Source organism: Lytechinus variegatus, chromosome 1 (assembly GCF_018143015.1).
Source record: "Lytechinus variegatus isolate NC3 chromosome 1, Lvar_3.0, whole genome shotgun sequence".
NCBI lineage: Eukaryota > Metazoa > Echinodermata > Echinoidea > Temnopleuroida > Toxopneustidae > Lytechinus > Lytechinus variegatus.
Window position 1 is genome coordinate 52,561,940 of NC_054740.1, and position 27,831 is coordinate 52,589,770.

The 27,831-nt window shown below is 35.9% G+C and overlaps 1 long non-coding RNA gene across 1 annotated transcript; it reads left to right on the top strand.

The window, feature by feature from the left end:
- Positions 1-3,305: 3,305 nt before the first annotated feature.
- On the top strand, positions 3,306-27,831 carry LOC121416335. The gene is made up of 2 exons (XR_005970127.1): positions 3,306-3,403; positions 22,532-27,831. It is a non-coding gene; the product is annotated as an uncharacterized LOC121416335 (long non-coding RNA).

The following is a 27,831-nucleotide window of genomic DNA, read 5'->3' on the forward strand; positions in this document are numbered from 1 at the left end:
AGAAATATGTGTCTTTACTCCCTGTGTCGCCCGCATGGAGATTCCCATTCAACCAGTGGTCTACGTGCAAGCGTACATGGCGAGCTTACGTCATCCCGAAAGGGTGGGGCCGCGGAGTATTTTGTTATCCCCGACCAAGAGAGCTGGGGTGAAAAAAACAAAATACTGCAGACACAAAAGGCTAATACCCGTCCCTGGTTGGAACGAGACCACGGGAGAGAAAAAGTGAGGTAGAAATCAAACCACTTTAAGAGGAGAAAAGCATCTAAGGACAGGGAGATTTCAATAGATATCAATGTCATTGTTGTTGAAAGATGAAGGAATCATGCATAGATAAAGGGAAGAATAGGTGGGAATGAAAGAAATGAAAGAAAGGATTAATTCCGCAGTGCCGTCTTTGATTCGTACAGATACATTTATGGGATGTGCCGCTTTGCACTTTTGCAACTAGGTCAAACTTTTCTTTTTTTTCGTAGAAAGTGTTTGAATTTCATGTGAATAAGCAGGAATCAAGATATTTTACCTGTCGCTTTGGAGTACACCTTGGTATTCTAAGTTTTTCCAGCTGTTAAGGTGCTTTTTTTTCTTTCTCTTCAGCATTTAGGGAGTTTGGTTGAATAAAATATGAACCCTATAAAAATAAAGTTATCATCATGAAAAGTATTTCAAGTTTCAAGCTTCTTTGAAATGCCTGACATCAGTTCTCTCTGGTATATTGTATTATATTTTCTAATGTTTTTTTTAATTGTGAAAGGTGACCCTTCTGAAATGTTCATATTCAGTGATAAAGCTAATATACATGTATGTTGCTCCATGTGCATTTTTTAATGAATAATTATCACAGTTACATACATGTACATGTATCACTTATTACTATTAGATTGTTTCATTTTGAAGATTTTATAGTTTGAAGACAGCATATTACTTTGGTTATACTCATAATCAATTCTTTTCTGTATCATATGATATGAACTTCATGATAGAAAATATATCAGTAGCACAGCATTGTGCATTGTTAGACATAGAAGGATTCTTGTACAACGTAACTCAGTACAGAGGTCAATGAAATCATCGTTCACAGACAACAGCCAAGACTTTGCTTCGTACATGTCGCTCTCGCTGTCCCCTTTTCGTATTTTGGTTTGTTCGGGGGATCAGGGCCGGTGCTAGGCTAATTCTTCTGGTATGAGGGGAATCTGTTGTCAGGACCAGATAGCAAGCTCTTGGTGGGCTATTTTTGTTGCCAGTGTATTACAAACTCGCTGATACCTGACATAGATAGTCCCGTCTGTATAGTATGCCGTCATGTGGCCTCATTTAAAAAAAAAGCTTCTTTGTTTATTAGTCACCATCCTGCCTTAAAGGTAATGAAGAGATAGCAGGTTTTTTACTTGTATGCATGAAACTCAATATTATAATAATAATAATATACAAAATTTTTAGAGGGCTTATACAGACATTTCAAAGCGCTATTAAGAGAAGAATATACATGTGCAAGATATCTCAGTATTAAAAATGAACAACAAAGAAACTGAAAGTGAAAACATCATTACGAAAATCAATTATACGTGTGAAAACTAAATATACAACTTAAATACAACGGGTCGATAATTATGTTAGTAAATTCAAAGAATCCCAATAATTAAAAATATGATCTGACTTAAAAAAATCAAAACACAATATTATATCAGTGTTATAATCTTAATAACATTACTACTTGTAATGCTTAGCACTGACTTATGATACAGGAATGCTTATCTAAACTGGAAAGTCTAAACTGGAAATTGATTTTCTAATAAAGATGTGTTCTTTTACTTGGATTGAGCAAAAGATCCCTGTCTGCTCTGTTAAAATCGGTCATTTTCCTGTTAGAAAAAAAAAATCACTGAATCAATCAGACCCTCATACTTTCTGTACCATCACATCGACTAATTTCTTTTATTCAACAGAACACTGAATACCCTGCCTTCCATTTTGCAGACAAAAAGTCCAAAATACCTTTGAATCCACGCCAATCAAATGGTCTTTACTAATCCCGCGACGACGTCTCATTCAGCCCCTCACGTCTTTGGCTATATAAATTGGACAGTCTTTCTATGCCTTTGTATACTTGATATCATATGAGGTTTATTAGGTACCAATTAGAAACTGTGAACAGAGAGACCCCTTGTTGATCCTTTTGAAGCAATCTAATCTCTCTTGCCCCCTGCAGATTTATTAGACATAATTATGTCAAGTTCATATCCCCTTTCCCCGATGTTGATCGATTTCTCGTTCTATCAACAGCTTCAGTTCGTATTTCTGATTTATGCGTGTAATGCATGTCAGTTGTCAATTTTTACATTGACTCCAAACGTGCCCTATCTTGGGGTTTTATGATAATTTTTTTTTTCAGGGGATATATTCGAGGCTAAATTAGGTCAGCTATGAAATTTCCCATGCTTCGTTAACTGGAGAAAAGGTTTCAAGCACTCTTAGATTTTTTTTAACATACAGTATAGTGTACTTTCTCTCATATTTGACATGCTTTATGATGTAGAACACTTACCCCCTCCCCCTTTTTTGCTCTCTCTCTCTGTACATCCCTATATCTCTGCATTCCCTCCATATGTTATCATAACAATTGATTATGATAATAGATTTTAAAACATCAAATGTGTTTCCTTCAGATAACAATATAAACATTTTGAAACATTATCAATAAACACTTCAAAGTACCTAATTAGTTTTCTTGTACATTAGTTGACAGGCGTGATGTGTTCATTTTTCCTTCTTGAGTGATAACTTCATATCTGCTGTCTTTAGAAGTAACCATTCAATGACCATTCATTTTCATGTTGTTTGAATTGTATCAAATGTTCAATCCATGCAGGGTGTAGCCCTGTGTCAAATGATAAAATACTTTTTCAATGACAAGTCAGTACTGCTTTTAGAGCTCTGATGGAACATGAACCTGACATATTTGAATATGGTGTTTCTGTATATGCACAAGAAATGTACAACACATAAATGTTTTATGCAGGTATATATACCATCTTGCTGACCAAATAGGCACATTACAGTGATAACAAATCTGAAGCAGCCTAATTTGTCATCATTGAGAAGTTTCATAAAAACTGGTCCTGAAATTAAATTTCATAATCTGTTTAAAATCATATATAAGTGAACAACTCTGTGAAAATGAAATATGACTTGTGAAGACAAAGGCATGTTATTTTGTTTATCACATATTTTTAGTTTGCTTCTGTATTTTTTATAAATTGCTTTTAGATAAGCCAAGAAGATGGAAGTTAAATACATATATCTGTGTGTGTTTGGTATGAGACTTGATGTATTTTATATTAAATGTGTTATCATTTTTTATTGGTCTAAACAGTGGTGAAAGCCAGCACAGTCAACTACGGTGAGTTACGAGAGTGATGCCCCGCCCAGTTTGAGAGTGATGTCCCGCCCCTTTTTTCTCCTCCTCCCCTTCTTCCCAGTGTGATTTCCTAACTCCACCCATTTCAAGATTTAATTTGCACTATTTGCTTTTATGAAATCCATTCTCTTGGCTATTACCTGATATAAGAATCTTAATCTTACAGTTTATTATGTTTTTTTTGCAAATAAGAAGCCAATTATTCATTTTAAAAGATAAAGAACAAATATATGATACATTTGATTGAGAGTGTTTTCCTACTATCAAATTGTTTTTCCTCTCTTTTTCTCATACATTTCATGGATTTCTTACATCCAATCTGCTCCTTTTGATTCTTTGTGTCTTTTAAAAGTATTGACAAAATAGGTATCTTTAAATCATTTGAAAGCAGAAGAGTCTGATTTTCAGTGTGTGTGGTGTTAATGCTACCTTTACTCTTGAAAAGTATATCTCATGGAGATGAAATTGTTTTTTTATAATGCTAAACTCATATCTCCTAAAAAATGCCTTACAAAAATTTATAGACAAGCTGCTCAATATTTTCCATCATTTCTTCATCTCCAAATATGTACATTTTTCCAGATTGTCATACATTTTCATTTCCCTTTCAAAGCATGGAATTATATTCCTTTTCTTTTTCAAAAACCCTCCAGTGACACTATTCTTGAATTTCTAATGTGTCATTTGTGCAGACTCTATCACTCCCCCTCATTTTCTTTTCTGACCCAATATTTTGGGGGCATAAACTGATTTATCTCTATTTTGGCAGGATGAGGAACATGCCTTAGTTCCCTTTGACCTGAGACTTGTTTGTCTAACATTTCATTCTTCATCATATCCATACAAATCACTTTTTTTACCCCAAAAGGAGAATTCCTCCATGCATTCATGTGCTACATCATGTGAACATTTTAAAAACGCTGTTAACAATTCTAAGCATGTCTTTCTTTTAGACAGTGCATATATATTTGTAGCATCTCATTGATCGGAAATAAAACAAAATAGAAAATCTTCCAAGATCTAACCAGACTTTCATTAATGATAAATGAGCAACTTGTATCAAATTGAACTAAGTTTTATTCAATAAATAGTGAAAAGTACTAATATTTTGTGACTTTGTACAGAAGACTCAACCCCATTGAAATTATTATGAAAATCATTCTTGTGTTTGTATTTTACTACAACAATCACCCTGCATGAAAATGAAAATTACTAATCAAAACATCCCCTATATTTGAAGTGTGCATGCCAACTTTTTTCCTATCATCTTATTGCTGTGCTTTGCATTATAAATTCAAACAATGTCATTTTTTTCTACAAAAAGCGAAAGAAATGAAGTACATAAAATCATTCGCAAGACCTTACGTTTTGCTTTGTCAAGTATATTGTGTATGCTAAGATCATATTTAGTATACATTCATGTATTTGATTTCAGAGTAAATAAAGACAAAATGGTATTGCTTGTAAATGTAATGATGCATATTTTAATAGCATTGTCGGAGTTATGTTTTGATTTAATTCTCATACTATTTGGAACACATACATTGTTCATGTGATCAAGAGATACATATATATGTGAATAAAGGGTCACCCGTATCTTATCTTCAAAGTATTCAATCTTCAGTATACAAATGCATATCATCCTGTCCTCATAATATGAGGCAGAAAGTTACAAAATGGTCGTCATGATGTCATAATAGTCCTTGTTTATAGGTCTATATAATATTCGACTGTATAAATGTCCTGTTTTGCCATTCAATAGTTCTATGAGAAACCTGTTTTGTAACTGGCCAATTTATAGACTCAATCAAAGATTCTTAGTCATCACCTCACCCCCTGAATGGCAAGAAAGTGTGTTGTACCAGGCTTGCAGAACTTCGGCCCTTGTTTTGGTGAAGTTCTTATTTTGAGGAGGTGCTGGACTGTGAAAGATCTGGACATCCACGTTTGAAAGGGAAGAGCCACTTGATGACTTTAAGCCCTTTTAAGGGGCAGGCCCTACAACTGAAGAATACCATTCCATTTCCATACATAGATCTCCACCCCTGGAGTATTCAGGAGATCCTATCTTATAACCTCATTACATTATCTCTTAAATGGGACCACAACAAGAAACAGTAGGTGATTTTCTTCTGTCGTATGTCTTCGTCGGAGAATGGAAGGGGGGATTCTTTCTGTCAAAGCCAGGGGCGAAAGTTTTGGGTCATTTAAGCGAGTTAAAAGGGGCTTGTTGAAGTGGATCTGCCTTTGTTCACTAGTTTGCATCTGTAGGTGGTCACGGTGTTGGCTATTGAAAACTCTTTCTACATATTTCCCCTCTTGTTATCATTCACCCTTCCATTTTTCCTGTCATTTTCTTCACTTATATTTCCATTTTTATATTTTATTCTATTCCTACCTTTATTGCAAATGTTTATAAGATTATATCTGAAACCATGCAGTGTTAGGTAAAACATAAAGCTTACCCCAAGTCCAATAAAATACAGTATATAGGGCCATACATTTTCATTGAGTCATCAAGTCGTTACAGTGCACAGTGCTGGTGCAGTTGTTACAAATGCCTTGGTTTAAAAAAAATACATGATTCTGTCATCGTTGTCATTGTCTGCCAGAATCCATAAACAATTGTTTTCAGGGGTGGATATTGGGTCACAATTATTATTCATAAATTTGTTGTTTCAAGCAATTTTCCAATATAAATATGGGACTGGGGTCAGGAAAGCAAGCCCTCATTCTCTTTTCTCTGTTATAGCCTTGTTTCTCTACTCTCTGGCTCTCACATTGTATCTCCATACAGACCAATTCTAGTGTCATCTCGTTCCCTATTTCTTTCACTTTCTCCCAATCTGTGTTTCTCTCGTTGTATTGACCCCCTCCTCTCTATCTCTTTCTCTGTCTCTCTCTTTTTATTAATTTTATCTCTTCTGAAACAGAGACCTGTTATGGTATGCACTTAACAAGAAATGTATTTCTCATGATTCCCCCCCCCCCCTCTTTCCCTGTCTATTCATGTATTTTCTTTCTTTTTCCCCTCTCTCTGGTGAGGATGGGCCAAATTGAAGAGAAAATAGACAAAGGGATGAGGGGAGAGAGAAGATGAATGGTCCTGCTTCTCACATGGGGGTAGGTTAGGGTCAGAAAAGGGTGATGATCATGGCAGTCATGATTTCATGTGAATGGGTCTCTAGTCTTCAAACACAGACCCTGTATTGACATCAGCAGTCTCATGTTCTTAATCGCAGAGAAGGAAGAATGCACTGACATTGATTTTTGCAAGATTAAGATATATTGTAAATAATCATGATTAGAAGCTCTAAGTGAATAAACTTATGTGTTCTGGATTGGAGGTTATATTTGGTAATAAACAGCTTTCGGGCACACCGGGTCTGAGCAGGAAACTAAGTCAAGTATACAGGTGTCAAACACAATAAGAATGATTTGCTTCACTTCAACATTTTCCTGATATCTAGGGTTGCACTCTGTGAAAGAATTATGAGATGTTTGGAGCTCAAATAGTAGACAAATAAAGCAATACAATCCCATAAAGCTAGATATGCTACAGATGGCACATGGATATTAGCTGTGGGAATCAGAATGGTATATACGAAAAACAAGGTGGGTTTTTGCGTCACACTTCTCTGGAGCAAAAAGGATTTTCACACTTCGAAAAATGGTTAGGAGTTAGTACCTTCTTGCTATAAGCCTTGCAGAAGAGCTGTAGATTCATCTCTATGATTATGATTATGACATGGTCTTTAGCAACTCAGTGTATATGACTGTAATAAACCTTAATAGAAAGTAAATCACAAACACATTCATTTTGCAATTTGGCATGAGATTTACTTGTCTTCCGATGTAGCATGTCATGTTTGAAATTAACTCCTTCTTTCCTGACATAGCATTTTCTTCCAATCCTGTGGAAGTCTGGACAAAAAGTTGGCCTTGTAAATGCACAAAGTAGATCCACTGTTTTATTATTACAGTGATTTTCATGCATCTTTTTTCTCGACACCTTTCCATTGACCATTAAGCCTACTAGCCAAATATGTACCTAGAGGACAATGTAAGCATAATTAGATTGAATTCATTAGCAGGTTGGTAACCCTCCCCCTCCATCCGTCTCCTCTGTTGTTCCCATTATCACCAATACCAAATCTTTACTCTCCCCCCTTCTTAAAACATCAGGCTTAAGACTTAAAGGGTCTGACAATGCTTGATAAAACAGGGGCTGGACCAAGGAATGAAGAAAAAAAACTTGTCAGTTAGCTGTGAACAAACAAGAACGGACACTGCCATCTTTTAACGACAAATGTAGAGACATAGCGAGCTGGGTGCATAGTGAAAGAGTGATAATACATTGTGGACACAAACCCTTTGGTTGGCACTTGCTAGAACAAACTGGAGATGGACTGTAAAGAGTAGAGTAAGATCTATATCCAGTTTGTATATTGGACTTGCGAATCTCCTAGTAGCAGGGAAGGTAGCGGGCTGTGAGGCTCGAATGGTTGGGTTTTTGGATGGACAAAAGTAAGAAAAATGTTTTCGTTCCGTCTTGTGTTGGTTTTGTTTGCAAGGAACCTTGGTGAAACTAGGTGTCATTAAGGAACATGCCATGCTCAAATTGACTTTTTAAATGGTTTCAATGGATGTTTAACATACGGTGACTCATTCCTTTCTGGTGAGGACTCGCGTATAGAAATCAGGGGAAAATAGTGTTTTTCTCATTTTAGCCCTTTTTATTGAGTTTACTACATTTACTGACTTTTATATATCAACAGAGTGCTGGTTGATACATTTTACAGTAAATTAGAGTTCTTTATAGTTATGGCTTTAAAATTCCATTGATATGATATGAAGCCACATAGGGCTAGGTCTTATTCAAGTTAGGCATGTTTTTTATGTATTGGTACTTTTGGAAACAGGATTGGAACATACAAATTAAAAGTTTAAACAATGCAATCAAAAAGGCAAAATAAACTCTTTAAAAGTCTGGAGAAGATGAAAAATGATGGAAAATTCAGAGCAACATAACAAGAAAAATATAAATAAATCAATCAGGGGCATATAAATGATATAAAATTGGTGTAATTCAAGAAATCCTTCATTCTTTTCAACCAGTGGAAAAAAAGTTTGAAAAGAACCCACTGCTATCTTCATTAGATATCAGGCTAGTGCCAAGAGAAGATTGCACATGTACTTCTTAATAAACTGTTGCATACTGGAACCATTTAGTTCCTGTACAGAGTGAATGGGAACTACAGAATTCAGTGCTCTGTGGGTTAATGAGGAACTTGCAACATCAAGTCCTCACAAGCTACAAGACAGTACATAGATAGCCAGCTACCTGTCACGTCCCTTCATCTGTACTGAACTATTTACCCAACAATTTGACAATAAAGGATTAAGAAGAAGCAGACAAGAGCATTCCTTTGCTCTATACCTGTTGTCTCCTGATTAACTGACCACTCACGGACAATGCTGGACATGTTGGGTCTCACTTGTATGTTCCTATTCACATTTGGATCTTGAGTTCGAGTAGTTCACATTTGGATCTTAGACGAGATAGGGTTTTTCAATAAAGACTGTTCCCTATATACGCAAATGCTAGGTATCTATGGCTTATCTCACTAATGGTCCAATTCATATCAGGATATGGACATTTTGGTAGGTTAAGCATGGTTTGTTTTACTCAAGAACACTAGTCAACATGGGTTATGTCATTGAATGGCCCTCTTCACATTTGGATATTAATCTTGATTAGTAGTAGATGATTATTAATCATCACATCACATATTTCAGAACAGCAGTTAGACATGCACTTATCACTTACATGATCAGTTTGCATATTGGTCTTTATTAGGAGAAAGAGATGGGGTAAAAAATGATAACCCCACCCCCATCCTCTGGCTTTGCATTTCTCCAGCCTAAAAAATAACTTTTCTTAGACAAAGACCATATCTCTAGGCTTATTCATATTGGTATAGATGAGGAATTTGGATATGGTTCTCTGGAAGGCATTAATCCACACTTTGCCACTCTCCACCCAGGTGTTCTATGAGTATTTGGTAGGATGTGAATGTCAATGCAATGATGCTAGAGTTTGAGTTTGTAAACTTGTGCTAGAATGCTTCATTAGCATTCAGATGCATTTGCATCAAGTTTTCTTTCAGATGTGAATCGGGCCCTTTTCCCTGGCTGTGTTTACTTCTCCTTGATATGACCCTAATCACATCTATTGTTCCATTCTTCCTTTACAATTTGTCTTTGAATTTGATGGAGTATTCTCCTCCCAGTCCCTTTGTTTGTTAAATAGTGACTGGTCCATTGATGGCCTTGTTTACTTCAGAGGCTGCTGGAGTGTGTTACAATAAGAAGACTGGCCCCTTTTTACATAGTATTCCGTTCCTGGACTTGGGCCAAGAAGGTGCAGCTTCGTGACTGAACCTTCAAGAAAAGAATAACATTTGTGGAATATATATATTTTTTAAATCCTCAAATGTTTGATATGATTTGATAGAACTTTAACATAACTATACTACTATTTCTACTACTACTACTACTACTACTACTACTACTACTACTACTACTACTACTACTACTACTACTACTACTACTACTACTACTGCTACTACTACTACTACTACTACTACTACTACTTCTACTACTACTTCTACTACTACTTCTTCTACTACTACTACTACTACTACTACTTCTACTACTACTTCTACTACTATTTCTGCTACTACGATGACTACGTACTACTTCTACTACTACTACTACTACGACTACTACAACAACAATAACTACTATTACTACTACTGCTACTTCTATTTCTACTACTAATGCTACTTCACTGAGATATAGAGCTGATTTAATGTCTCCATGTTTCTACTGTCATTTCTATCATTACTAAATGAATTTTTGCAAACTCTCTTCTTTTACCTCATATCACCAATACTCCATATCTGTTTACCACTTGTGTTATTATAATTCCTCTTACATCATAAAAAGAACACTAAAATACACCATTAAACATTTTTGTTTGCTATACCAGTCCCACATGGCCTGAAGTGTTTACTCTTAATAATTGCAGGCCCACATCATTTCATAGGGGTGTAACTGCTAAATAGGAGGACTTCAAAAGGGACTAATCCTGCTCTATTTTCGCCCCTCAAACAATAAGGGACGCACCCCTCTTGTGTTTGGTTCCTCCTGGCGATACTTTCTTCTCATATTTGGATCTCAAAAGTCCCCTTCACATCTCACAATCTTTTAGATGTGAAATGGTATTCAAGCTCATTTCATTTGATAATAAGTGCACAGTCACAGTTCTGAATATGGGAACCTGTCATTTCTGTTTATCAAATTTGCCCAGGTTTAAGTTCATATTGTGATTTTCATGTAGAAATAGAAATTAAACATGATTTTAGATATATGCATCGTCAGTATTCAAATATCCAAAACTTGAAATAAATTTAGAAGTTATATTGAGACAGTTGCCCTAGTTACCTAACTTCATATGATTTCAAATGCTGTGATTGACCCATTTAATGGGTGAATATTTGTTTACAATTTATGTTGAAGTAGTTTATTTATTTGTTGTAATATTTACTCATCCTTCATTTCCTCTTGTGTACATGTATGTACTAACATAAGATTAAAAGCATTGGGCTATTTTTTCATGGGATGGAAGAGGGATCATTAAGATTTCTTTTCACTGTAAACATACGTGTATGATATTACAGTCATCTTGCTTCAATTTCTTTGTATAAAAGCTGGTATATATATTTTAACTCATCGAAAAGGATTTATTATTGAATTACTTTTTTGAAAATAATCTACCTCAATCTTTTGATTGATTATAACTCTCATCTCAACATACATCTTACAAGAGAAGCCGCACTGTGTGATAAATCCTACATTGGTATTAAGATTTTGCTCCATTCATGAGCAAAGATTGGATAGCATTCTCAAAAGAGTTAATATCCTGAGGTGGAGCAAACATACTTTTAATAGAGGAGGTGAAAAATGAAAACAAATTCTTTATCCCTCCCCCCTCACCATCCCCCTCCCTTTCAGAGAACTGAAAGGAGATGAAGCTTTGAGAGGCTTTTCGGCATACATCTTGTTAAATTACAGTTCCTTTTTTCTTTCTTCAGCTTTTAATACTTTCCTGCTACTTTTTTATCCAGGATTTGTAACCTATCAAATGAGGAAAACAAGGAAATACCGGCCTTTATTGTGTTTTGGGCTACTTCATTAGATGTTGGACCAGCCGAAGCGGTCTAAATTGAATAGAGTCTGCCTCTTAGCGGAAAACGGGGGAGTAGCTTTCTATCTGTATTAATGGGCTTGTATGGTGGTCATTTGGGAAGGAAAAGAATCGATTTCAAGTCTAATTACGGGGCAAAGAAAGATTGGGAATTTCTCATTTTCACTCAAAGCAGGTGCGAGTCTGTTTTGGTGCTTTGTTGTTGTTTACGTGGAATGAGTATTTCATTGAAATGAATGCGAAGATCTGTTGGAAGAGAAGTTGTGTTCTTGTGGGTAGTTTTGCTGTTATTTAACAGCTTTCCAAGATTTTGTTTATCAATCAAAGTAAATTAACCCACCCACTACAAAAAAATTCTAATTGGGTTGTCATGACTTAAAGGCAGATTTAAGGAACTCTTGCATGATATCCATCAGATACCTTTTATTTATTTTTTACTTAGAATTTTTTTTTTGGGGGGGGCCTGATATTGCCATCATGAATAAAGAAAATTGGTATTTATTTACCAAAATATGAAAATGGCATGGCCAGCTAAAAATTCAAGCTACTTAACTTCTAGCGTCTCATTTAGAAATATAGCCTAGATGTAGTTCTGATAGTTGTGATCTATTTTTGTTATGCATTTGTAAACTGCCTTTCACCTCATTTTTTATCAGTGTCTTTTTTTGCAGTCAGCAGGATTTATATACACTTTAATTAATTGGGTTCATTGGTACAAATACAGAAGGATTTGTCAACTGTGAGAAAAAATAAACTCCATGGAAATTATCATAAAGGCTACATCAACAAATGTATCTCTATGGATCTCATACCCTCAAAAGAGTTTGCTTCTGTATGCGGTCAAAAATCAATACCAAATACCCTGTTGTTTGCGATTTTTTTTTAAAAGAAAAATCTATTTATCGTGAAAATCACCTTTACGTTCTCAAGCTCATATCTATGCTGGGAAAAATACACATTTACATTAATTTCAATTTTTTTAAGTGTCTATTGAAACATAATCATGCATTGTTGATAAATATGAAACACAAATGCGATTTTCTAGAAAATATGACATTCCACTTTCCATTTCAATTCCACAGGAGCTTCTGAAAGATATATATTGTCTACTCATGTAGGAATGTCTTAAGTCTGAGAAGTGTCTTAAGCAAAAGATATTAGATCTAGGTGTCACTGGGAAGTTAACCACCATTGCTTTACAGCACTTTATCATGAGGAAAAAGTATTCAAAAATTTGAATGACAATAATTGCATTAGAATGCCGATACATTGTATCTGTACCATTTCCATTGGAAGAAAAAATAGAAAAAAATAAAACCCCTTTCTCATTCACCTGACCACTGACAATATGTCATTTGAATTTTTCCCCACATAAAATGGGGTGAAAATTGCATTTTCGTTTTTATTAAGCTCAGTTAAAAAGGATGCAACCTTCAATTTAGGACAAGATGAATAGAAAAGGTATATACTCTGGGGATAATCATTGTATCCCGACCAGCATTCATATTTTTTTCAGAGTTTCATTCAAGTTTAAAATTTCACCTTGGTGTACTTAATCAAATATTTTATCAGTTCAGTGTGGATAATGATACTGGACTTCAATACTTCTGACAGTTACTGAAAGGAATAGATGTACCGTTCATAGATTATTCTAAATATCTAGAATACATGGGTGAACTTGATGAGTGAGTTTTTTTTTGCAAAAGTTTTTGTCACAGTTGCGTCTGCATAGAGGTGATTTGTGAAAGGATAAAAGACCTGAAGATAAGTATAATGAACAGTAATATAGTCAAAATATGAGAAATTAATAAAATTGTGAAATAAAGTTGAAAGGGTATTTTAGTGGTATTGTATTTGTTTGGGAAGGGGGATAGATTTAGGGACCCTAACAAAAGTAATTGCTCTTCTATAAAGATCTAAAGCTGGAAACTACAATCCTCGATCAATTCAGGTAAATCCCCTATTCCTTGATAAGCAATTTAAAATGATGTTTGTTTCTATTTTGGTGACAAATTGCATGATTTTGCTAAAGAAAATAAGTTAGGAATCTAACCTACAAGTATATAGCAAGGCTGATTTCAAGACTAAAGGGTTACCTATTCGCTGGCTAAAGTCAAAGGTCAGTTGAAAGCTGTCACAGGTGAGCGATTTTCGTTTCGAATCCTCGCCTGGGCTCCAGACCACCTGCTTCTGGGATCTAGACAGCCAGACTTTGGGTGAGTTCAGTGGCAATAGCAAACAAACATATGAAACGTTGTTTGCAACGTTGTGTGCAAGTGTGTTGTCACTTAATTGCAACGTTGTTTGCAACTTGTTTACCATTGCAGTGGATTTCCTCCTCATAGATGTGAAATATCAGTTCGCAACCCCAGGGTATACAGTGACTTGGGTCATGTGGTTAGGTGAATGGGTCCCAGGAATGCAGGGTCATGTTTCATGGCCACTCAATCCTGTATTAGGTTTAACAATTTTTTTGAATCTTCAGAATGTTCTGTGTAAAATTGTTCGACATCTGTGCGACGGATGATGTCTTTTTATCATTCTGATTTGTTTATTTTTGTTTAAACAAAAATGTTGCCTCATAATAAATGACAATGATTGCTGATCTGCTGTTTTGATTTTTTTGGGGGAAACCCCTTGTAAGAAGTGAAATATTGTCAAAATATAAACCGAAAATGAAGTAAAGGAATAAATATGTTAAAGACTGACTCATGAGTGTGTATCTAAACAGAACATTTTCTTTATTTTACTTCCAACTATTGTTGTCAAGGATCTACACATTTCTATCCACTTTTCATTTCAACATTTCCATTAAATATAATTCTTATCTGCTGTATGCAGGTGACGTTTCTATTTAGGGCTCTTTTCAGAAGGGAACATGAAATGTTATTTCTAGGATTTTCTGTGTATAATGAAAATGAAATTATCTTTCACCTTTATACTATTGATAGTCAACAGTTATTATGGATCATTGCCAGCGTTATGTCTTTGTGAACGCATGAATTAAAACTCCTTGAAAATGAAGAAAGGCTCTATTAAGTAAAAATTGCTTTTTTCAAGTGGCAGCTATCTGTCATGTTTTCCCAATAGGCGATATATAAGCATTGCCCTAGAATCATGTTACCTGGCTCCCTCCAAAGCTCCTGATCGATTATAATTATTGTGCGGTGTAGGGGGGAAAAGTCGAAGATCCTGTTTCGATATGGTGAAAAGAATAGGTATCATGTTCCATTCTTTGAATCAATTCTTTTCCCCCTTTATTCTATCTTATTAAACCTATTTTTAAATCAATACTGTAATTGACCCATTGAAATATGACCCCTTCCCCTCCTTTCTATTTCCAATTGTGGGAATTTCCCCTACAAATATTAAAATCCTCTCAAAAATGATTTGATCATTTACTTTAAAATACAAATGTCATATTAGGTTTATTTATTTGTTGAATTGTGTTCCTTAAGTCTATGATTATGTTATACATATTTTATTATGTTTTGCAGTATTTTGGACCTTGTCATGTTATATTATTAATACTTATGTTGTGAAACGGAAATCAATAAAATCATATCAAATCAAATTTACATTGAAATTAGTTTGCCTTTTAAAGTGAATAATAATCCAGGAAGATGTCATGTTTTAGTCCTTATGTCAGCAAGTTTATCTTTTTCTCTCTGTTCATTGACCTTATATCACCATGATTGCTTGTGATTTTTTTATGCCTATGACAGATCAAAGAAAATTATTGAAATTCTTCAAAATATATTTACACAACGAGCTTAATATTGACGATTAGCTTGAAGATGGCTAATTGTGGGTCCTTTATCTGGGCATTATGAGCAATAAAATTTTCAATTTTACTTAGAAGTTACTTGGAGACGCGGCTTTGTTATTGTAAATATTGCTTCTGTCCAGGCAATAAACTATGAAGGGTCACTTTATAGCAGACTTCCTCGGGTAGTTTCTTTCTAGGAGATAAGCTCCCAGGGAGGAAGGGTGAAGTTGAGGCAGTAGGCAGTAGGTCGATATATAGTAGGTCGAAATATATAGAAATAATTAACCATGGTAAAAACACAAAGATGGGTATGATAGAGGTAGAGTGAGAAGGCAGAGGAAAGAAGATGTAAGAAAGGAAGGGATATAGAAAGAGGAATAAGGGATGGAAAGAAGAATAAGGGATGGAAAGAGGAAGAAACATGGGGAGGTCTGGATCGGGGCAAAGATGGGTCCTGGAACTCTTGTTGAAATGCTCTCCCAGGGAGTGGAGAAGGTGCATACATTGTATGCGGGCATGCCAGGATCCACTGACCAGGGTAATACTAGTAATATATCTGTAAAGCACTTGGAGACGTTGTTCTAAACTTCCAATGTATTAAGCGCTATATAAAAGTGGAAAATTATTACTTTAATTTTTTCTAAAGAAAGAAAGGAAAGAGAGGAAGACAGTCAAGAAACTGGGAGTTTCAATATTTTCTTGCAATATCATAGTAGCCTACTATCTACCGCAGAGAAAGCACCAAATGCAGGGCCTCAGAAATACATCTAAAAATCTTTGAGTGTTTACAAGTAAAAAGTCTGTAGATATTTTGTCCAAGAGCATCTGTCATCAACAGTAGATGGACCATATCCTTATGTAGCTCGTTAGAATACCTGCAAAGCGGCAGCCCCCAAATTCTTTCATTCCTCCATCCAACTTTTCCCCAAGAGGGTTTCAATAGCATACTTGGTCGGACAATGATGAAAAATCAGATCCGATCTGATTCCAGTTTTTTTTTTGAAAAAAGGTAATATTTGTCCAATCCTATTTTCAATTTGGGGCAACAAAAATGTTCCAAAATATCTCTCTTTTGCCCCGAATTGGTCTCTGTGTTGTCCATGTGAGGGCAGAGGTCCTGGCTTGTTAAAGCCAGCGTAAAATGAGGAGCGAAACGGCCCTCTCTCTGGGGGTAAAGGACCATGCTGAAAAGATTGGCCTGTTTGGAAGTTGGGTTGTAAACATTATTTGACTTGACCTTTCCCCTACATAAACAATATTTATGATTATCGTCTTGCTCAATGTGGAAATGAAAATTTGTTACTTATTTAACCTTCCATAATTGTTTTTAAATTTTATGGGAAAATAAAAGTTGTTAAAAAAAAATTTAGTCATTAGTATCAAGCTATCTTTAAATGACAAAAATGTTCCTAAGGTTTAACTGTTGTTTCAATTGTTTTGTTGTTATGTTTGATCAGATGTGATATTTTTTCAGATCTTGTATCTGAAAAAGATGGATGAATGACTTTTATCATACAGGCAAAGAAAGGAAAAAATTGTATTTAGTCTAACTATATAACAACTATTCATGCCTTTCTGCCAAGCAATGTGTACCTTTGAAAATGATGATTTATAGTTGTATTGTAACCTAAGTATGACTCTTATGAACTTTTGCTTTGGTTTTGATCAGTAAAAAAATGAATATAGTATTATCATAGGAAAGTTTTAATGGAAGAACAGTATAAAAGAATACACATTTTACGGTATTTTGAACTCCAACTGGGACACTTTGCAATGATGTCAATGATGTTTGTTTTGATTCTCCCATTGAGTTTTCATATTTCTGGATTGTGAGAGGCATGCATTGAATCTATTCATAGAAATGAACCAAATCATCCCCCAGATAAAATGTGTACTGTCTCTATGTATTCACATTTGTACTTAATAGGCCTACTTAAAGATAAATTCCAGTTCTGGTAACGATCTCAAAATGACTTTTTACAGAATAATGACCACCCAAGTGTCTGTTTGAATGAATAGAAAATATGTGCCAAAGGATTCTGGAAGAAATTGTGTAATTGCTGAGAAATAAGCAAAATAAGCGCGGATTCGGTCACTTCCGTCGGGTCTTTATTCCAGCAAAATAATACACTGTCCCACGTGTGCCTATCTGTGTGGGCAATCTTCAGTGTGATCGTATTTCAGCTTAGATTTTATGATTTCACAAATTTCAGTTTATGTAACTGTACTAGATCTATATTAATTAAACCACGATGATATACCTAACCTTGGATTTACAGACTTTCTCACGAAATTGGTGTTTTACTGCAACTACTATCTTTTAGTGTTAATTCGTTTACAGCCACAGTATCACCCTTTTCTCACTTTAATTTCTCTCTTCCTCTCTCCATCTTCTCTTTCATTTTGCTCTGTCCCTCTCTTCATCTCTATCTCTCTCTGCCGCTCCCCTCGCTTCATCCCCAATCTCATTCTTTCCTCTAATTTGCTGATCTTGCATACCACTGTTTTTCAATACATCCATCCATTTAATTTGTATAATCAAGCTGTTCTCAACAATGCCTGTTTTCCATCAAATTGACCAAACAAACCATTTTAAAGTTGTACATACAAAGGAAAATTGACTACATCACAAATCAATTTTCATGGGGCATCATTAAATTCCATGTGTATTTTTATTAGGATCTTTAATTGAAGGGGGTATAATAACGGTTGTTCAGACCTCTGAAATATATTTCCTGTACAAAGTGGGAGTGGGATATTTAGTACAATAAAAGTGGAAAAGGTTGTGGACAGATGATAATCATAAGAAATTTGCACCAATCTATATTATAATTTCCTCGCACACCTAAAGAGAGATATGTTATCTTTTTTATTAGAGTTGGCATGTATAAGTAACATCCCTTCACAATAGTGGGAAGGTTGTAGATCATGTCTGAATACAAAAAATATTGCAGAACTACGTTTCATTTTTTTATTGTCTGAACAAACCTTTGGGATAGCTAATTGATATGCAATGTAAAGGGCAAGCCATTGTCGTGGTGCTGGGCATCATTGAACACAATGAGAAATGAAGATTAAAGTCATCCATCGTAGCTATTGCTCTAATTTGTCAAATTGAATAGCTGGACTGCCTCCTCCACAGTTAGAGAGCTCTCTGTCTATCTTTGGAGGTCGGTACACTTTTCAACGGCAAGTTTATCCCCCATCATAATGTCACGCCTCATGGTGTGGTTTGTAAATGTATATATGCTCCTCCGTCAGTAAGCAATATTTCTCTTCTCTTCCATTTTTTTCAAGGTCAGTGATGATGAAATGCATGGATGCTAAGCAATTAATAATAATTTGTAGCGAGCGTATATTTAGAGGGATGATTTGGATGTGTAATCCAGGCTGGAAAAGGTGGCAAAATTATGAAATTATGCTGATATAAAAAAAGCAATTTGATCCCCTGAATACTATTCATTTAATTCCATGGAATCAATCTATTTCAAATTATCAAGGGGATGGTAGCAGTTTATTGTAGGAGATCAAATGGTCAATTCCAAGTTCCTGAGGGGGGGGGGGGTATGCGAGGATGAATTACCGAATGATCTCATGACTGTACTAAGTATTAGCTAATATAACGTAATCGTTAGTTGGGAAATCTAGTGACTTTTATGAAATTGGCAACTTGTTTGAATTTGTAGTCATGGTGATTTGGGGGTTCAAAGTTTTTTTTGGTCCAAATTTGTGAAAAATCAAGACTAGGCTGTGAAATGTCTTTAATCCCACAACGTAACAGTCTCAAAAGAAGAAGCTAAACTTTGAAAACCTTTACCTAAAAAATATATTTCTTTGTCTATTTGAACGCTTCATCTATTAAGGGAATGGTAAGGGATTCTTACGAAGTCTAACATACAAGTACAGAGTGTAACAGATGATGTTGAACAGATGCAATGGTTGTCATTGAGCCAATGTCTTTCGTGCTGGGAGACACGAAGAATGCTCCATATCTCTTGTAATACCCTAGTTTCAGCCTGTTTTACCAGTAAATCCAGTCCTAATTCAGCCTTTCCAGTTCGAGAGTCAATTCGTCCATGATCCCCCAGTCTCATCGGGGGTTGATTGTTGGAAAATACGGCTGAAGTGGAGAAATCCTAGTGGGAAATACATCTCTCCCTGAGCCGTGGAAACCTTAACCCTTGAAGGACTGCAGAGACAGCCGTGCAGCCTTTAGCTTATAGAGGATTGGCTGTGAGAGGGTTAAGATCTGGGTTTGGCGGTGCCATCTGCTTTGAGAGCCAGCTGAGTCACAGAGATAGGAAGAGGCAGTATGGGAAGGTGAAAGGGAGGATGGGGTTGAGAAAGAGAGTGGGAGACAAAGGAAGAAAAAACGGCATATAGAATGAAGAAGAGTGGGAAAGAGAGAGAGAAAGAGACTGAGAGAGGGAGAGTCCAACAGAAAGACAGAGGGGTATGGTATCAGAGGAACGAAGGAATTTATGTTTTGAAGTGAGCGTAGTCAAGAAAACTGTTCCAAGATCAGCACCGTGTCTCTTGCTTGGTTAAAATCTATTGTGTTTTCTCTCTCTCACTTCCATTTTTGAATTTATAAATGTTTTAGAGAGGCAATATATTTCAAGATATTTTATTTTCCCTTGATACTGAGAAAAAAAGGGAGTTGATATGATGAGAAATTGGCATTTTAATGTAGAAACATTTGTTGGATCAAGCAATTAGCTGGTAGTAGGTTATAATCAGTAAATGAAGTGGACCCTGTGTAACCAACTGATCTGTAGCCACTTGGCCTTTATTTCCATCTTGTACATGTGTTTTATATTCAGTCATCACTGGGACAACTTTCTCAAGGTGGTTTCTGTTGTGTATTTTCACCCTCCTGCACAAGGAACTGTCAAGACACATCCATATGAATTTATTTCTCAGGCTTCAAAGACAACTGATGGCCAAATGGGTTTGTTCAGAGATGTCCCGGTGCCCGTCCCATCCTCTCTGCAGGCGGGAGTAATTGCTTATTTTCTTTCATTCATACTCGTGGATCATTTCTCCATCAATAACTGCCACATCTTGTTCAAATTCATGTTGCATGTCAGTGATGACAGAAGTCCTCTATGCCGTGTGATACGTGCGATGATGACGGGAAACCTGGGGGATGTGTTCCCTGAGGGATGCCTGCGCAAGCCACTCCAGGTCCCAGAGATGGGGTCGAGGGCTTAAGCTGGTCTGTTGGAGAAGCCAAAGAGAGCTTGCCTTAACCATGATTGGTCTTGACGGGATGGTGATGAGGCTAATTTTCTGGAGGTGTGAGGGGATACACGAGGCCAGAAGAACATCTCTGAAAAAGCAAGCCCTCACTCATTCTCTTCCCCCCTCGTCTCGTGGTATCTGCGTTGTCTTGGTAACTCGAGGAGCTTCATTAAACCATAAGCCGCAGATGGTGTACATACGTGATGATATTGGGGCCAAACGGCCTGGTGTTAAGTGACTGAAATGTGGCAAAACTTCACACCGGTCTCAAAGGATTGGAAACAAAGTCTTCTTGTGAATGAAGATTTAGTCCTCTATATCTGTTCTTGATTCAGAATTCATTTTTCACTAGGATATCACTGTTGCCAAACCTTATCCCCTGCTCCTATTTCTATATCTAGAATTATCTTGTTTTATCTCCATCATTTTTTACTTGAAAGTTTATTCCAATGTAATATCTGAGCCTTTTATTTTCTTATCTATCATTATTGAATAGTTTATTCCAAAATACATGTTATTCTTGGAGATTTCATCTGCATTTGCTCTTAAACTGTTGCTATATACCCCCAAAGCCATCTTATTTGAAAGAGAACGTGGATTCTTTTCCCATTTTTTTTTTATAGATGGGATATACACTACTTTCTCATGACACAGAAACCTTAGAGTAACCTTTAGCGAGTAAACAACCATGCTTTCTTTTGTCTCCCCCTCCATAATCACGAATGTTAAAACATAAAAGCCTTCCCAGATGTACCTAAATATTTGGTCTGAAAACAAAAGCCAGCTCCATCAGCTGGACATCTAAAATGTATCTAGTTCTGATATAGTCTGATGAGCAGACCCGATTTTACAACATCGGGACGGGGTCGGTAAAGAGAAGATTGAACATTATCTGCTTGAGAGGAAAGGATTATTTGAAGAGATGGGTATCAGGAAGCCTACATAGTTGGTGCTTAAATCTCTATATTTTTCCAATCCATGAATCTTCCCTAAATCTCTCCTTTGAATTATATCTAAGACCATGTAAACAACTGTAAATCCAACAAACATGGATGTTTTCCAGAGACTAGAAACATAGCTGAATGATTCCTATTTCATGTGAGATATGATGCACTTTCCAATGTGGTATATAAAAAGGAAATCCGAGCTCGTATTTGTCTTACCCGGTGTTGGGCTGCCGAAGACAAACTTTAGATGACTTCTGGACAAAACATGGCATAACTCTACCAGCTCGGCAAATCTGAGAGGCCCGTCCAGCCGTCAATCATGGCCCATTTCCTTCATGTTCTCAATATGTGCGTTGACTTGAGTGACAATGCTGAGGGGGGCATGGATACCCCCGATGAGATTTAAATGTTTCCCTCGCTATGTTAGCAGTGATCCGAAACATATTCGGTGAAGCAAAGGCAACACGATCATGCATTTTGTTGTCAGCAGATACCTGGAATGGAACCATTATAACGTACATTGATACGCATCAGTAAATACTTGATTTGCTTTTATTCCCAAGGCTTGAGCACAAAAAAAGGGACTAATGTTGAGCGATAATATCTTTAAGGCATATCATGTTGCTTAAGTGTCATCTAGCTTTCCTTCGACAATGCACCTTTACTTGAAGAATTTGTCTTTGAGCTATTGAAGGTTTTGCTCCTTTGATCTCGGGTGGTAGGTGTCCTGAAGTGTCTTTGAAACTGTCTTTTCTTGTCTTCTTGGTCTTGTGCTTTTCATCCATCAATCATCCATTCATTTTCCGTATTATTTTAAGGTTATCATTGTATAAATTTTGACTAAATGAATGCTTTTTTATTGTATCTCCCATGTACAGGTATCAACAGACGCCTCTGATTTACCAAGCCTCCCCATACTACGTCACCCAGCCCACGTTCGCAACCGTCCCCGCCCACTCCCCCACAGCCACCCAGCCATTCATCGACTACACCTACGCCGCGCACCAACAGTTCAACCAGGCTGGAACCTTCGGTGAGCAGTTCAGCTACGCCAGCACGCCCCACGGCTTTGTCACGCCTGCCTACAACCTAGCGGCCGTCCAGTCAACCGCCTCGCTTCCCACGGCCGTCAACCAGGCGGCGCAGTTCTCGCAGTTCCAGGCGGCACAGCCCACAGTCGCAGCAGATCATACATGTTTGCAATAACTATGATCCAATGCCACCGAGATCGCCTATCTAGATTCTTTCTTTTTATTTTTTTTGTTTGGAAGGGATTTCTCTTCTTAGATTTCGATGGAATCCTTTTCGACCGGAGGACATTTGGTTCTGAAAGCATCTTTCAATTCTGTTATTAGCCACATTCACAGGTTCCGTTGATGAACTGCAGAAGATGGCAGGCAGTGCCACGGCAAGGCTCTCTACTGTTCTATCATCTGGGTCACTCATGAGGAACGTGACCCATTGAGAGTTAAACCTTTCCCGTTGATCGTCTATCCGTGTCGTCCATCTTCATAGAGATGCGTAGGAGACGCGTGAGACGAGAATGTACTGCCATATTGCACTATTATCCAACGTGTAGCATTCACACATTGTACAGAGAAATTATGACAAGTGAGCTTGTTGAAAAAGAAAATGTTTCGTGATTTTGTCTCTATGTTCTTTGTCAGTGCACCTAATGTCTTATGTATTCATTTTATACAGTTAAACACTGTCTTATATCGGTAGCTATTTAAACATATGCCTTCATTTTTCCGTTGTCACTTGTCACGTTGAATTTAATTTTGCGTTTAGTTTCTTCGTGGAGATTGTTCATTGCGAAGTCTGAAAACCTCTGTCTGTATTTTCCCATCTCTAAAACGGGTTCCTTGTGCACGCTGACATGTATGCTTGTTCTAGAAATGACTTCGCTGTGAGTGAGGTCCTGCCTGACATAGCATCAGTCAAATACTTCTTCAAATAAATTGTATTCACTACCCAGTATTTCTGATGAAGTATAATTTTTCAAATCATCCCCAATTACTAGGCAAAACGTGGCTCAATCTATTCAGAATTGTGATGAAAAGAAGAGGAGGTTTAAATATGGATGTAGGAAATTTAGCCAGCATATTTACTAATCATTGCATTGTATTATGTACTTAACGGTCACTTATATTATGTCACCTTGAATACACTTATTTATTTGCGTGACGAATCGTAATACTCCGTCCAGCTGATGATAAATTGTAATTTAAGAAAAAAACATGATTTTTTTTAATGAAATGTGCAAGCATGCCAAAATCGCGGCTGATTTGGAGTTGAAATTCGTGCTAAAATATCTGCTTTCAGAAAAAAAGCAAAGCAAAATGCAATGTGTATTTTTTTTATTGTTCTTGGCATATAATGCAAGACACTAGAGTATATTTATCACCCGTATTTCTTTAGTAGTTCATATATCACCCAGTTAGTCTCCTTTTCTATTTTATATATGGCCTCAAGAATAATCACCTTTAGCACCTATCTTAATTGGTATCGCAGCTCAATGTTGGAACAAAACATCTGGGTTTCCCTCATGTAACTCCACCTACATGCTGCATATGTATGACTATGCTAATGAGTAACCAAAACAGGTATTCTCTTATTAACCTGTACTTTTAGCTCAAGTGCGCTCACACTTGCTCACAGGGAAAAATAACTAAATGACTTTGAAGTACTTTAGCAAATATAAAAGTGGCATTGAATTGCCTTTACTTTAAAAATGAGGCATTCATCTATCCTTTGTTTTAGAAGGGACGTAAACTGTACTAAGAACAGCATTCAGAGAAAAAATGAGAGGGGACCGAAGTATGATGGTTGGTAGGGGACGGGACTCCAAGTCGGGGGAGTACATGCTATGTAATGCTATGTAGCAATGTCATGCGATTTCTTTTATTGGATAATCCTCCCAAGTAGTTTCCAGATTAAAGGATTAAGGCCTTAATCTCTGGTCCCCCTCCTACCCCGGATCAAAGAGCAAGTGACGGGTTAACGATGGAAATTGACAAATCGTGACGTTTCACCCCCTTTTACACCTCCGGCTGTTGAAAGTTGCTGTCGCGGATTTCACCAAGCCTCGCTCATTTTGTTTTCCCCCCTTGATCATGAAATCTTTAGGGGTGGTGAATTTTTTGCCGTTTTCTGGTGGTATCCAAGAGTCTGTTGGGATAAAGGTGTTGATTACATACTTGACATGACTGTGAGGTGTAGAAATGGTGATATGGGAACAAGAATAACAAACATGGGTTACAATGTTGCTACAAGTATGGCCCCTTGCTCGCCTCATCCCCTCTGCGACATTAAATTCAACTCTAAGGAAATTTTCCTTCATATGAAAATTCAAGACCACTTTCATCTTAATACTTTCCCCTTCACTTTACCTCACCTCCTAGGCTTTTCTTCCATTTCTTTTCCTTAGAATCCTCCTTACTTTTGTAAATGAAAAGGATACCAATTGTGGTATGGCATAGTACTACTGGTCTTGATTTATGACAATTCACAAAAGTACTTATTGAAATATTTTTTATTTGATTTTAGAGTACTACCAATGAAATTCTGTAAAGTGTAGTAAGGGTCAGGATTACTATATCCTATTGGATAACAATTTAAGGTATCATTTTTTTTCTCGGCTTAAGTCAAGACCCCTCTAGCAGTAATGCTCCAAACGTTAACAATGTCTATATAGGACTATGCAGAACTTCGGGAGTAAAAGCACATGCTCTCATAATTATGTCACAGATATTAAAGTGAAAAATAAACTGCCCGATCTGCTGAATTATCTATATTTCTGTGTGAAATATGAAAATTAAAGTAATGTCTTGAAAATGTCTTTTTTCTGTCCTGTGATATCATGTTCTTACATGTATATGTTTTCCGTTCTTCGGTCGGTGCACTATTCTTGTGTCTGTGCATTTTATGTATAGCAGAGAATAACTTATATGAATGTTTTATTGACATGAATCTGTATTATCGTTATTACAGAGATTTACATGTAGTACATGTTTATGTCAAAATAAGGGTGAAAACTTGTAAATGCTGAGGACAAAATTGTTTAGAAAACAAATCACTTATGATGAAAATTCATTGTATTATTATTATTATTACTATTATGGATATCTATTTGGTATGATTAATTCTCATTTCATATTTAATATTCAAGCATTATGTGTATCAATATTATTATTACATGTCAAGAACTATGAGTAGTGTATATAAATAAGGTCAATGGTTTTATATTAAACTATGTAGATATTCAAAATGCAAAAATTAGAGTAGTTTTAGAGCATATCTAGTTGTAATAGATATTGTACAAGTAATATATATAAAGGTATACTTGATATAAGTATTTGGAATATATGCCATGGGGTTTTTCTTGTGGAGCTTGCTTCGAGATTGTATGATATTGCATTTCTGCACAGTCTTCATAGCTCAATTTCCTATGTAAATGTATAAAAGAGCTGTGCTATAAATTATTCTTCAATCACTTTGACTAATCAAAATTCACTCATATAAAGTACCAACCGGAAAATTCAAACATTGATCAAAATGAAAGAGAAAAAAATATTCATTCGACTGTAGCTATCAAAGGCTTATCAATTATTATTTAGAGTACATGTACTTACGATGCATCAAATGATGAAAACAAAATTGAATGACGCAGGCTTGTTCTGTACTCTGATTTCATAAGCAGTCTTGTAATTCGAATGCTTTCAGTGCAGTCATAAAAAAAAAATTGTCCAGAGTTAAGCTGTTTTTTTATACCATAAAAAAAGAGGGAAGAAGAAATATTCGAGTAGCTGACGATCTTTCAATCATTTCTTTGTATAACGAAGGGCTGCCTTGGTCTATGTTGGTCAAAGAATACTAGTTAAGATATAGTAGTCCTAGAATGTTAGGTTAGCAACAACAAAAAAGAACTGTGCATTAATTGACAAGCTGTTAAATTGTTTTATATATATGTCGAGTAAAGTTATAATGAACAAAATGTCTTGTACAAATAGTTAGCTTAACAAGGATATAAGGGGTAGATATAGGTAGTCATCAGTGGTTATATTTGTAATATTTCCTATTCTACATAGGGATATTTACAAAAGACTTGTCATCAGACAAACTAGTGTCTTTCCAAGACAGAATAGCAATTAATGTAAATTGTATTTAAGTACTAAGCATAGGCCAATTTCAATATTATTAATTGATTTCATTTTGATTCTATTTTAATTCTATTATTTCATGTCAATTATGTATTATTTAATCATGTAATGTCATGCCTAGTGCATTTATGTAAAATTATTTTTAGAAAATATTCTTTTAAAAGAGGATTTAATAACCTGCAGACATCCCAATAAATACCCATTTTCTTCATTTAGTCATTATTTGACTTTTTTTGAAGAAAACCGTTTGATAAAAAAATAAATCAAGATTCTAACACTCATTCACAGCGAACAAAATATTTTACGTAATAATGAAAGCTAGCTGTTTATGTATTTATCAAAAGCAATAAAAAGACCTTTGACAAAGGTAGGATATTTGAGGGAATAAATATGACAATCTTTATAAAATTGCTTTTATTTTTCCTTTGTACAGAATAGTTCTCTCTTTATCTTTCATTTTATACCAATGTAATCATTTTTATTTTTTTCTTCCGATTTTTGAAAAATTCTGTAGCCCACTTTGTCATCTGTTTTTTGCGTAGTGTCGGTAATGAACAAAAAGAGAAGCAAATAACCGCTGTAATGTACGTTACCACAATGGCCTATGCAATTCAACATGTCTTCCAGTTATACTACTACATGTACTGTAAATTAGCATCGTATTTATAATCATAGCTCTTTTTTTTCACTGTTCATATTTGACGGGGATGTTCTGATTGCCAGGTGTATTCATGTCTCCACCTCATATGGCACATGTTCAACATTGTATGGAACAGTGTTGTCGCAAGAGGAACTGGAAACTGAGGGTAATGTGAACATGCCCCATGTAGGAGAAAGCATTTATGAAAGAAATGGGGGAAAATGGAAGAAAAAAAAATATTACCATGTATATTCAGGGTAGGTTATCTGTTAAGCCACCATGTATGTCATAGCTTGGCACGAATATAGTAAATGTAAAATTAAGAAAAAAGAAAAAAATATGACATCGCCAATAAATTACAAGGAAAAATATGGAA